The sequence below is a fragment of the Mandrillus leucophaeus genome, unplaced genomic scaffold, assembly GCF_000951045.1.
Source record: "Mandrillus leucophaeus isolate KB7577 unplaced genomic scaffold, Mleu.le_1.0 Scaffold1450, whole genome shotgun sequence".
NCBI classification, from domain to species: domain Eukaryota; kingdom Metazoa; phylum Chordata; class Mammalia; order Primates; family Cercopithecidae; genus Mandrillus; species Mandrillus leucophaeus.
The window spans coordinates 179067-191215 of record NW_012101422.1 but is presented as its reverse complement, the minus strand read 5'-3'; the positions used below and the strand labels follow the sequence as shown (position 1 = coordinate 191215).

Here is a 12149-nt window from a genome sequence, read left to right as displayed (position 1 = left end):
TTTTTTTTTTTTTTTGAGACAGAGTCTTGCTCTGTTGTCTAGGCTGGAGTGCGATGGTGCAATCACAGCCCACTACAGCCTTGACCTCCTGGGCTCAAGTGATCCTTTCACCTCAGCCTCCCAGGGTGGCGGCGACTACAGGCACACGCCACCATGCCCTGGTAAATTTTTTCTTTTTTTAAAGATAGGGTTTCACCATGTTGCCCCAATCCACCTGCCTAGGAATTACAGCCATGCTGGAAAGGTGCTGGAATTACAGATGTGAGCCACCACACCTGTCCAACTCTAATTCATAATGCAAACCAGTGCTTGCCCTGTTAATAATTATTTGTGTAACTCCTTGTCTGATTTTTGAGAAAGTACTTGCTATATAGTAGTCACTTTAAAAAATGATAGTTTTTATTATCCATATAGATAAAAAATAATAAAATGTTTAAAATAGCTTAGTAGTGTATGGGCAGAAGCTTTACAAAGCTGATAAATTTTTCATATAACTTTTTTCATAGAAATACAAGTAATAATTATATTTAAGGATTACATAAATTTGGTCTATCATAAAATACAAAAATTAGACAATTTAAAAATGGGGTTAAAAGCTTTGATAAAATGCAACATACATTTTTTAAAATCCTTGGAAGTTGAAAAAATAAACATTAAAATATATCAATGTTAATTCAATTAAAATATGAAATGCTAAGGTGATTATGTTAAAACATGAAATGAAAGAGAATGGTCATAAAATACATAATGATCATAAAATATACATGATGTGGAAATCCATTCGAATGCCCATAGAAGTAATGCATTTCCAATAGCATGATTTGACAAAAATGAGCCAAAATACAGAGCTTTATGACATAAAGAGAACTCTTTTAAAAATATTTCTATCACTAAATAACAGAAGTAAAATACTTCTGAAACAGCCAAAGAAAAATGTATTTGATAGAGGGAACTGATAATACCAAAATTTACCAGGGATTATAATATATGAATTTAATAATGGGAAAGAGACATTATTCCTGGGAGGAAATTCTGAGAACGGTAGAAACAATATGTCTACATATTATATCATGATTAGAATTTCTTTCTTTCTTTCTTTTTTTTTTTTTTGAGACGGAGTCTTGCTCCGTCGCCAGACTGGAGTGCAGTGGCACCATCTCAGCCCACGGCAACATCTCAGCCCACGGCAACCTCCGCCTCCCGGGTTCAAGGGATTTCCCCGCCTCAGCTTCCCAAGTAGTTGGGATTACAGGCATGGGTCACCACACCTGGCTAGTTTTTTTTGTATTTTAGTAGGGACGGGGTTTCACCATGTTGGTCAAGATGGTCTCAATCTCCTGAGCTCGTGATCCTCCCGCCTTGACCTCCCAAAGTGCTAGGACTACAGGCATGAACCACCATCCTCAGCCGTAGTTAGAAATTTTAAGCTAAATCCCTGTTGTAGCTTTTGAAGCTTAAACTCATGCATATTAAACTCATACATACCATGTAAAAAATAGTAATCAAAAAATATATTTGGAAAAAAAAGGTTTTTACCAGTTCCAACTAAAATAATTAAAATATTATTACACCAAATAGGGATATATAGTCTCAATAGTAAATCAGAATAAATAAGATAACTAAGATAAGCAGAAATAAATGTAAAAATTGGTTACTTATAAAACACAGAAACAAACAAAAAGTAGACACAAAAAAGCTCTGAAACCTGCCAAAATTATTTTTCACTTTTTGGCTTAAGGCTGAGTATAGGATATTCTTTATAAAATGTTTAGACATTTTATATTTAGTATCTATATAAGATATATAATAATATGGTATCACTAATAGTATTATTAATATTATTATTAATTATATAGAATATATTTTTTATAAAATGTTCAGACATTTGGCACTACCATAGTTCTGAATTTGCTGATGTGCCAAAACAAATATAATTACTTCGGATGTTACACAAATTAAGAAATGATATTTTTAATTTTATATGTATGCTCTTTGTCCAAATGTTTATCAAATCTTTTTTGGTAATATTATCATCTTATGTTTAAACTATAACTTGTCTTTGGCAATAGAGACAAATTTAACATTCTAAAATTAAAACACTTGTTCAATTTATTATCAAAATGGATGTGCCTTTACAAAGTACAATGGAAGATTTTTTTTATGATGGGCTTACCTGTTTCTTCAATGGAATATTACGGAAGACAAATTCCTAAGTTAATAAAATTTGAGTGCACTTCATATAAAGGAGGAAATGACTCTAAAATTTTAATCTTGTAGTAAATCAACATTAAATATTGAATTTCCCAGGACATACTCATAACCAAATTGCAGTGGACTGAATGTACCCTTGTCTTCCCAAATTCATATGTTTAAACTCTAATCCCAGTATGATAGTATTTGGAGGTGAGGTTCTTAGGAAGTGATCAGGTCATGAGAATGGAGTCTTCGTGAGTGGAATTAATGCCCTTATGAAAGGAACCCATAGAGTAAACTGACTCTTTCTGCCATTTGAGGACACAAGAAGAAGTTTTTTAAACCAGAACTGGGTCCTCAGCAAGAACTTTGACACTGCTGACACTCTAACTTCCAATGTCCAGAAATATGAGAAAAAAAAGAATGTTGTTTAAGCCACCCAACTTCTAGTATGTTATTATAATAGCCTGAGCTTACTAAGACTAAATGGAAGACTAATATGGAAGGGATATTTTTCAAAGCTTGAAACATTTCTTATGTCTTTGTCTTCTTGGTAATTATTTTCTAATTAGTTTTTATGGACTTTGCCTTTATGATAATAGAGCAGTTTTCCCTTAAGGCCTATGTGAATAATACATGACTTAAATATAGAAGTATATAAACACAAGCAAAATTTTGGAACAGCAAAATTGTAGGAATAAAAATTAAGTGTTGGAGACTGAAAGTTTTTTCTTCTTTCGGTTTATAGTTCAATAGGTAATCCTGGAGAGACTACTTTGACAATAGGTAGATGCTATATTTTAAAAATAACCTTTAATGATAATTGTCTTGTAAAAATTTTTGAAAATCTAAATATCTCAAATAAATATCTTAAATATAAGCTCTTTCCCCCCTGAGTTTCATTAGCAAAACTATACTCCAAAAATAGAGAAAAGTTAAAAATTTGGATATTTGCTGAGTTCATAACCTAGGTCACATGAAAGAGCAGGACTAGGTTAGAAGGCTTAGCAAAAATTGTATGAAAATAATTTTTAAGTTTGTCTTTAGGCTTAGAAATGAGCCTAAACTTGTTGTTGCTTTTATTTATTTGTTTGTTTTGTTTATTTATATATTTATCATATTTCTACATTTGTTTGAGAGACTGTATCAAAAGACAAATTTGTCCTTAAGAAGCAGTGGCTTAAAATAATAAAATTCACATTCTCTTTTATACTGTTTTGAGCAGTATTAACTTTCATGTAAGTCAGTTCAAAAGTCAGAAACCTGTGAGTTCTGTTGCTTCTTAATACCATTTGCTATTATTAATTTTTGAATTTTCTATATACTCAATATCGTACTTCAATATCAGCATATTCTATGTTTCAAGATCAAAATATTATATATGATCCCCAGACTTTTAAGTATGCATTACCAATTTTAAATATTTCTTCTTTGAAGATATTAAGGCTCAAAAACAAAAAAGTTTCCAAAATGGAACATCTGGGATAAACATGTGTGTTTCTACCCCAAAATATATCTGCTTTCTGTTATGTATAATTTTCTTCTTCAAAACGCTACTGTGTACATTATTTAACTAGAAATATTTTAGCATCGGTTACTTAATCTACATGCTTCAGTACATAGCTCCTTTAAAAAGTCAGTGTTTTTAAAACTTGAGACTTTATAAAACCACTATTTTTCATTGAGGATTATGACAAATTTGAAATACAGCAGACATAATTAAATAGTTTGACACTAACAGCTTACATAATCAGATATAATAACAGCGTAATTCCTATGTGATCCACACTTAAAAACAGTTTTCACGTGTTTTATAAATTAAGTGTAGTTTGGAAAATTTCTGCTACATTCCTTGCTGCCCATTATTTGTTTACTCTGTTTTGTATCTCTCCACTAGTCTTCTCTGCTAGGCTTGCATCAGAGTCAATTGTTTTCAATGTTTCAGCTTTCCTTTTATCTCCATTGAGATTTTATAGTACAGGGCCTTTACAAATGTTATTTTTGTAAGTTTAGCTATATATTCTGTTATTTCTATTACCTCATATATACAAATGGAAGAGGTCTGATTCTTCTTTACTGAATTATCTTCACATTTGCTGCTTATTTCAGAGCTTCTCTGATGGAAGAAATTTGCTTCCCATGCTTTTGTAAGAAACATTGACTGCTATGTAAAACTGCTTATTTTTATTGTATTCTACAGGTAATTCTTACTTCTTAGGAAATGCCACTTTCAGCAGGAGCAACAAACTGAAAAATCATCCCTTTGCTACCTCGCAGTAATATTGTTTAAGTTTATTTTGTCAATTTATCTTTGATTTCCCCTTCTTGTATTTCACCGGCCTGAAATACGCCCAGAAATGCCCTTTCCACCCATATAAATTCTTCTCTGCCATCAAATTACAACTCAGATATGTCAATTTTTGGAACAAGCAGTTCCTCAGCCCTTGAACTTGAATAGAGCTCTTCATCTTATAAATGCCAGATAAATTACTTTCAGACTAATTCATGTGGAACCGATTCTTGGGAAATGTCTTTTGTTCACATTTTGCTATTGTTTTGATATAATTTATCTCCCAGACTGTTCTTTAATTTTGTATATTTGTCTTGTTTCTATAGGGGGATGATGTTTTCTTTTCTTTCTGAATAGAAAAGATTCAGTTCTGTATTCTTTGGAATCAAACAGCACTTTGCCTTTTAAAATCATTTGTCTTAAAATATTGATGGACTATGTTTTGGGTACCTGAAATGTAACACAAGGGAAGGGAGTTTTTTTCTTTTCTTTTTTATTTTTTTCCAGACAGATTCTTACTCTGTCGCTCTGGAGTGCAGTGGCGCAATCTCGGCTCACCGCAACCTCCACCTCCCAAGTTCAAACGTTTCTCCTGTCTCAGCCTCCTGAGTAGCTGGGATTACAGGTGCACACCACCATGCCTGGCTAATTTTTGTTTTTGTTTTGTTTTGTTTTTGAGAAACGGAGTTTTGAGACGTGATTTCGCTCTGTTGCCCAGGCTGAAGTGCAGTGGCGCGATCTCGGCTCACTGCAAGCTCCGCCTCCCGGGTTCCCGCTATTCTCCTGCCTCAGCCTCCCGAGTAGCTGGGACTACAGGCGCCCGCCACCTCGCCCGGCTAATTTTTTTGTATTTTTAGTACAGAAAGGGTTTCACCATGTTTGCCGGGATGGTGTCGATCTCCTGACCTCGTCACCCGCCTGCCTCGGCCTCCCAAAGTGCTGGGATTACAGGCGTGAGCCACCGCGACCAGCCCTGATTTTGTATTTTTAGTAGAGATGGGATTTCACCATATTGGTCAGGCTTGTCTCGAACTCCTGAACTCAGGTGATCCACCTACCTCAGCCTCCCAAAGTGCTGGGCTTACAGGCGTGAGCTACCGCGTCTGGCCACATCAGGAATTTCTGCATGTGTTCTCTGAAGTAATCACAATTAAAATTACATGATCAACTGTATATTCATGTTTTCTATGTAGCTCCCCAAATTTTGTAAGCCAAACATGGGGGTAGTATCTTTCATTTATCACTGTAATATCAGTGCCTAGGCTGTAAGTGATGAGTAACAAGCAATATCTGTTGCATGTACAAAGGTAATAATACTAGAAGTTTAATCAACATTTCCTGTGGGTGAAAAATGGGAAAAACTACATATAGAGAAAAAGAGAAAAAGTAACAAGTTAAATATATTTTTGAAGTTCATATTCTTAATGGGGAAATTTAGTCTTCGTTCTGGAGAAAAACATTTTCTAAATATTACATAATTAATAAATATTAAAATATCTTGGCAGCACATTAGAAATAGTTAGAGCTAAATGCAACTTACCTGGATGAAAAGAAAATACAGTAGTCCAAAAAAGATATGCTGTGGGTTTTGCTGAAAGTATAAACCTTATAAACAGAAAATTAAAATCAATGTTAGTTGGTAAAAAAAAAAAAATTGTGTATTATTTTGCTTAAAATTTGAATACTATTTTCTTGTGATAGTTTGCATAAGGCTTTCTTTAGTGTTTACAGACATAGAACACCTTCAAGTGGTTTAGATTAGTTTTCTAATTTACTAAAACTTTTCAATGTTGAAAAGGAAATCCCCAAATTTTAATTTAGCAATGTATTTTGTGATAAACTCAACTTTTTGTTGTATTTATAGAAGAGGTAAATAAGTTGAACTATGATTGAGTTAAACACCTTAAATTATTTATTATTCAGTTATAAATTGGTTTTAATTGGTTGATTGGTTTCATACTTATATTTAGTAGAAGACACTGTTATATTTTGAATGCAAGCGTTGTTGATGATATAAAAGGCCACATTGCTTTTTACCATATTTAGCAATATTTGTGTTATTCAAAATAATACATGAAAGGTGAAGCGAAGTGATTTCAGGAATTAAAATATATGACTAAATGGGTCTTGTAGTTATAATTTGTACCCCATCTTTATAAAAATTGTGATAAATGCCAAAATATATACAATTAAAGGAGAAACAGTCACTCATCAGGAAAATGTAATAAAATATCTTTACATTTCTGAAAAGTATAATATGAAAGGTAAAGCTTCATGTTCAGGCCTCAGGCTAACTTCCTTTGAGTTTGAGAAGGGTCAAAGTGTACAAGAGGATGAAAACAAAGGGCAGTCCAACTGGGAGGGGAAAGCATGAACAGCAGCAGCAACACAAGAAACAGTCAGGATAAGCTAGAGTCTGTGATGTAAGCACTGATGAATATATGACCAGAAATGTTTAAAATATCATAACTAATTGCTTGGTGAGATTTATATTACTGTGACTTTATGATACTTTATTATTTGCCTCATTTCAATGACGAAAAGTCAAAATATCTCTTTTTGCTTGAGAAAAAAGAAAACCCACTCTATATAATATAAAATACTGTCCATGTGTGATGACTCACACCTGTAATCCCAGCATTTTGGGAGGTTGAGGTGGGCGGATCACTTGGGTCAAGAGTTCAAGACCAGCCTGGCCAACATGGCCAAACCCTGTCTCTACTAAAAATACAAAAATTAGCCAGGTGTAGTTGTGCATACCTGTAGTCCTAGCTACTTGGGAGGCTGAGGCATGAAAATTGCTTGAGTCCAGGAGGCAGAGGTTGCAGTGAGCCAAGTTTGCGCCACTGAGCTGCAGCCTGAGTGACAGAGCAAGACCCTGTCTCAAAAATTTTTAAATATGTATGTGTGTGTATATATATAACATGTCATATGTATTATTTATATACATAGCATGTTATATATATGTTGTATATTATTTCTATATATAGCATGTTATATATAAATAAAATATATGACATGTTATATATATTTATATATAAAACATTATATATATATATATATATAAAAAAACATTCTCTGCGCCTTGTCTGAGGTCAGTGAGCAAAAGTGGGCGCTGGAGGGGATACTCAAAGCAGTCAGCTGGAGCCAGTCCTTGTGTCCGAAACTCACACTGGCACCTCTGAATCCTCAGAATCCGCTGACTTTTGAGCTCTCATGGTTGGGTGGCGGGGATGGCATTCCTGGTTCGCAGATCCAGAGGATCGCGCTCCTTCCCAGATACCTGTACAACACAGCCACGTTCTGCCCTGAGATGCGGCATTTGACAACTTACCCCCTTACCACATACCACTTCCACCGACGTCCGAGTCAACTTTGTTCTTAACCTCCTTGAGACTCCCCTGTGCCTCCACAACAGATCTTTTTCTCCCAGTTCATTGAGTTTGGAGTTTTGGATACCATGCAGGAAGTTTACTTTTAAGATTGAGCATTCTTTTGATGCCCTTCCTCCCAAAAACGTTCATGCTCATGAGTTTGTGGGTAAAGTGAAAGCCAGTGCACACAGGAAGCTATGGCTGAACACAGGCTCACATCATGACTGTTTCTGTGGCTGCTGACCAGCCATCCATCTTTGTGGTGGTAGCACAGGACAGTTTAATGACAGCAGTGAGATCTGCTCTTCAGCATGTGGTCAAGGTTCTTGCAGAATCACATCCCACCCACTATAGCTTCTTGTGGAGGTGGTTTGATGAAATCTTTACTCTGCTACATCTCCGGTTCCAACAGTATAACTGTCTAGAACCAGTGCCTCATTTTCTGAAAACTTTTGTGGCTTAAAGAGAATCATAATGGGGGACACTCACAAGTCTCAGAGATTGGCTAGCACTGGTCTCCTAAGGAAGCAGCTTTGGAAATCAATTATACTCCTGGTTCTTCTTTTCTATCTGAAAATGAAGCTCGAGAAGCTGGCTTCTAGCCGAGAGAAAAGGATGAATATTCTATTCATCCCCCTTCTTCCAAGTGGAAACCACTTTACAGACCCTTCCTGGCAACCTACCCATTTGTTAACATGGCCTGAGCAGGAGGGTTTCTTGTACAACTTCGGTACATCCTAGGAAAATCTCAGCATCACTCACCACTGCTGAGACTGGCTGGAGTTCAGCTAGGTCGACTGACAGTTCAGGATATACAAGCTCTGGAGCATAGACCAGCTGAAGCCAGCATGATACAGCAACCAGCCAGGGGTGTTAGTGAGAAGATAAAGTCAGCTCTGAAGAAAGCTGTGAGGGGTGTTGCCTTATCCCTGTCTACTGGCCTTTCTGTCAGTGTATTCTTCTTACAGTTCCTTGACTGGTGGTACTCATCTGAAAACCAATAAACCATCAATCATTGACTGCCTCGCCTACTCCACCACCACCTGTCCACCTAGACTATAACTCTGATTGTCACCTCTTACCCAAAATGCAGACTGTATGCCCCCTGTATGGTAAAACCCAGGTGAACGATACTATTATTGCTGCTTCTAGCTATGTGTTTTGTTACGGCTGTGTGTTTCATTATGTGAGGAGTCACTAAGCTTGTCCCATTACAGGTTATCCAACAGAAGTACAACATCTGATTAAATTCTACTCCCCTGAGAACAGAAAAACAAAATTGCATACAATACTTTATGAAGAAACAAAATAATTACTGGATTTCAGATTTCAAATGAAATATTTCTGGTCAAATTATTGTATTAGTACAAGATAATCTCAGTTCTTTGCCTTTTAGTGACTGGAATACAGGGAATTGGTTAGACTTTTGTTTGAAAGCAGAAATCAAGATAGATGATTAAAACAGTAAGCAGCCACTATTCACTGAGTAGCAACAAATCGAAAAAATGAGGTCACCAAGTATTAGTGGTTGGAGAAAGGGTCCCATTGACCTATGTCCTGGATTCAGCCCACTGAAGAGACAGAGCTGGCTCACACTGCTCACACCAGGGTCTCTCTGTTCAACATATCTGAACATTGAAGTGCAAAACACAGAGTGAAAAAACACCAAACAAACCCGGAAGCTAGGGAAATGCTGACAGACCTAAAACCAAGAAGAAATAAGACCTTTTCTACCCTCTCCTTGCCTTCAAATGTCTGAACAATGCTTTGTGAGGACAGAACCTCAGCACACTAACTAGCAAAATAGTCTGAGAAGAGAGTACTCGAACTCCATTCCTAGCCTGAGAGAGCAGAGAATTCAGGGTGGAACTGTTGCTGAGAGGCAATAGGTAAATAATCAATTCAACATCATATTTAACGATTACAAAATAGTGTGGGTTATGGGCTAACATATTTGGCATTAAGCCTCGATTTCTTTAAAATAAGAATCTGTCATAATCTTTTGTGTTTTATTTCTATAATTCTCACGTCTTTATCAGTAAACTACTTTATACAATTTTTTAATGTAGGTAAATCCATTTTATGGGTAAAACAAAGACAAAATCAAAGTGTGGTGTCCAGGAAATAGACTGGATTGCAGTTTTACAGGCATGAATTCTATTCCTGGCTGCAGCAATAGCAATAATTAGAAGTTAAGGCAACTAATTAACTTCTGTGACAATCAATCAGTTCATCTAAAAATAATTAACAGAAATAACTACCTTGCAAGTGTATTATAAAATTAGATATAAAAGATTGAAATCATTATTGAAACATAACAAAAGTGTAATGAAAAAAACTGCAAGAGTGATTAGGCAATGATGTTAAGATTATGTTGATTTAACCCTAAGGATATGCAAGTTGTAAGGCAACCAAACAATATTACAACTAAACTATTTAACCCTTATAGCCATAATATTGATAAAATTATTAATGTGTAATATCCATAACACACAAAAATGTCTAGAACAGCATTTCTAATCACCTTGTCTCATAGAAATATTGTAAAATGATGACAATGTGTACTGTTCATATGAGTTTTTATATGATGATTTGAAGTAACCCAGTTACTGCTGATTTATATCTCCAAACTGATGTTTAACAACTTAGTTCAATATTATGTTATTAATCATTTAATTGCATATCCCTGACTTAAGCAAAACTTACTAACCCAAAATGACTATGCAACTCAGTGTCCTGAAATTATGATTTCTTAGTTCAACAACCATGTCTTGATAATATTTAATACTTTTATGCACATTTAAAATGAAATTATGAAAATTTAATTACTGACCAAGACATGTACAGGCATTTACAGACTATTTTGCACGTATCTATAAACATCCATTTATTTCATAATTATTCAAAACAGTTCCTTTGTGTCTGATGCTGTGCTTGGGGTACATACTTGAAAGATTAAGCATTAGCTCCCATAAGAAGCACAGAATGTATTAGAGATAAATGCCAGTCATCCCATAATATAAAATATTCAATAATACAGGGATATTACAAAAGGATGAAAGGAGCACATTTGTCAATTTGACTCATGAGAGAGTTCACAATGTAGGGAAAGCATGCAAATTAGCAGGGGTATTGTGACGAAGGTAGTTTTTAGATGTGGCTCATACCTGCAGTCACTTGCCTTTACATAAAGGCAATTATTCTCTTTAATCTTCTTGGACTTCATCTAATCGGAAGGCCTTAGAGCAAAATCAGATTTCCCTGAGAAACAAATTCTACTATGTATCTCCCAGTTAATTCTAGTGATTCTGTTTCTCTGGAGAACTCTGACTGATGCAAAATCACTCCCAAACACTTAGATATCTTTTCCAAAAACAGGGATATTCTCTTAAATAACACAACTAAGCCATCAAACTCAGGAAACTGACATTGATACATTAGTCTCATCTAACCTTCAGAACACTTTCAGGATTCAGGCTGGGCATGGTGGCTCACACCTGGAATCCCATCAGTTTGGGAGGCTGAGGCAGGAGGATTGCTTGAGTCCAAGAGTGTGGGACCAGCCTGGGCAACATAGCAAGACCCCATCTCTACAAAAAATAAAAATAAATTAACTAGATGTGATGGTACACCTGTATGCCCAACTACTTGGTAGACTGAGACAGGAGGATCCCTTGAGCCCAGGAGGTCAAAGCTATGGTGAACCTTGATCAAGCCTGGGTTGACAGGGTGACCCTGTCACAAGTAAACAAACAAAAACTGTACAATAATACCTGCTATAGCATAATTACCCAGTTTAGAAAAAAACTGGTGCATTTAGTTGTCATGTTTGTAGTGTTCTTCAATCTGAAAGTTTCCCAGACTTTACTTTTGTGGACTTACCAATTTTGAAAACTACAGACCAACTTTATTAGGCAGTGCCCATTATGTTGGCTTTGTATGACGTTTCCTCGTGGTTTAATTGGGTTTGGAATACTTGGCAGGAACATTAGAGACGCGCCACTGTGCTCTCATTGCCTACCCTCAGGTAGCACCAAATATTTTTGCCCTATGTTAGTGTCAGTTATTTGATTTATTAGTACCTACCAGACATCTCCACCATAAAACCATTCTCTTTTCTTTTGTAAGTAATTAGAATGTAATGTTAAGGCATTGTGAAACTGCGTAAATATCTTCCACATGAAAATCACAATGTATTGATTTATTCTTATCAGTATAGACTCATAGTTTCTTATTTTTCTGTGTGTTATAATCTATCATTATTGTTCATTATTGTTATTTATTTTCCTGCT

At 35.4% G+C, this 12149-nt stretch overlaps 1 pseudogene; it reads left to right on the top strand.

The window, feature by feature from the left end:
- The window catches only part of LOC105535375, a 58917-nt pseudogene extending 49748 nt beyond the window's left edge, over positions 1-9169 (top strand).
- Positions 9170-12149: the final 2980 nt, after the last annotated feature.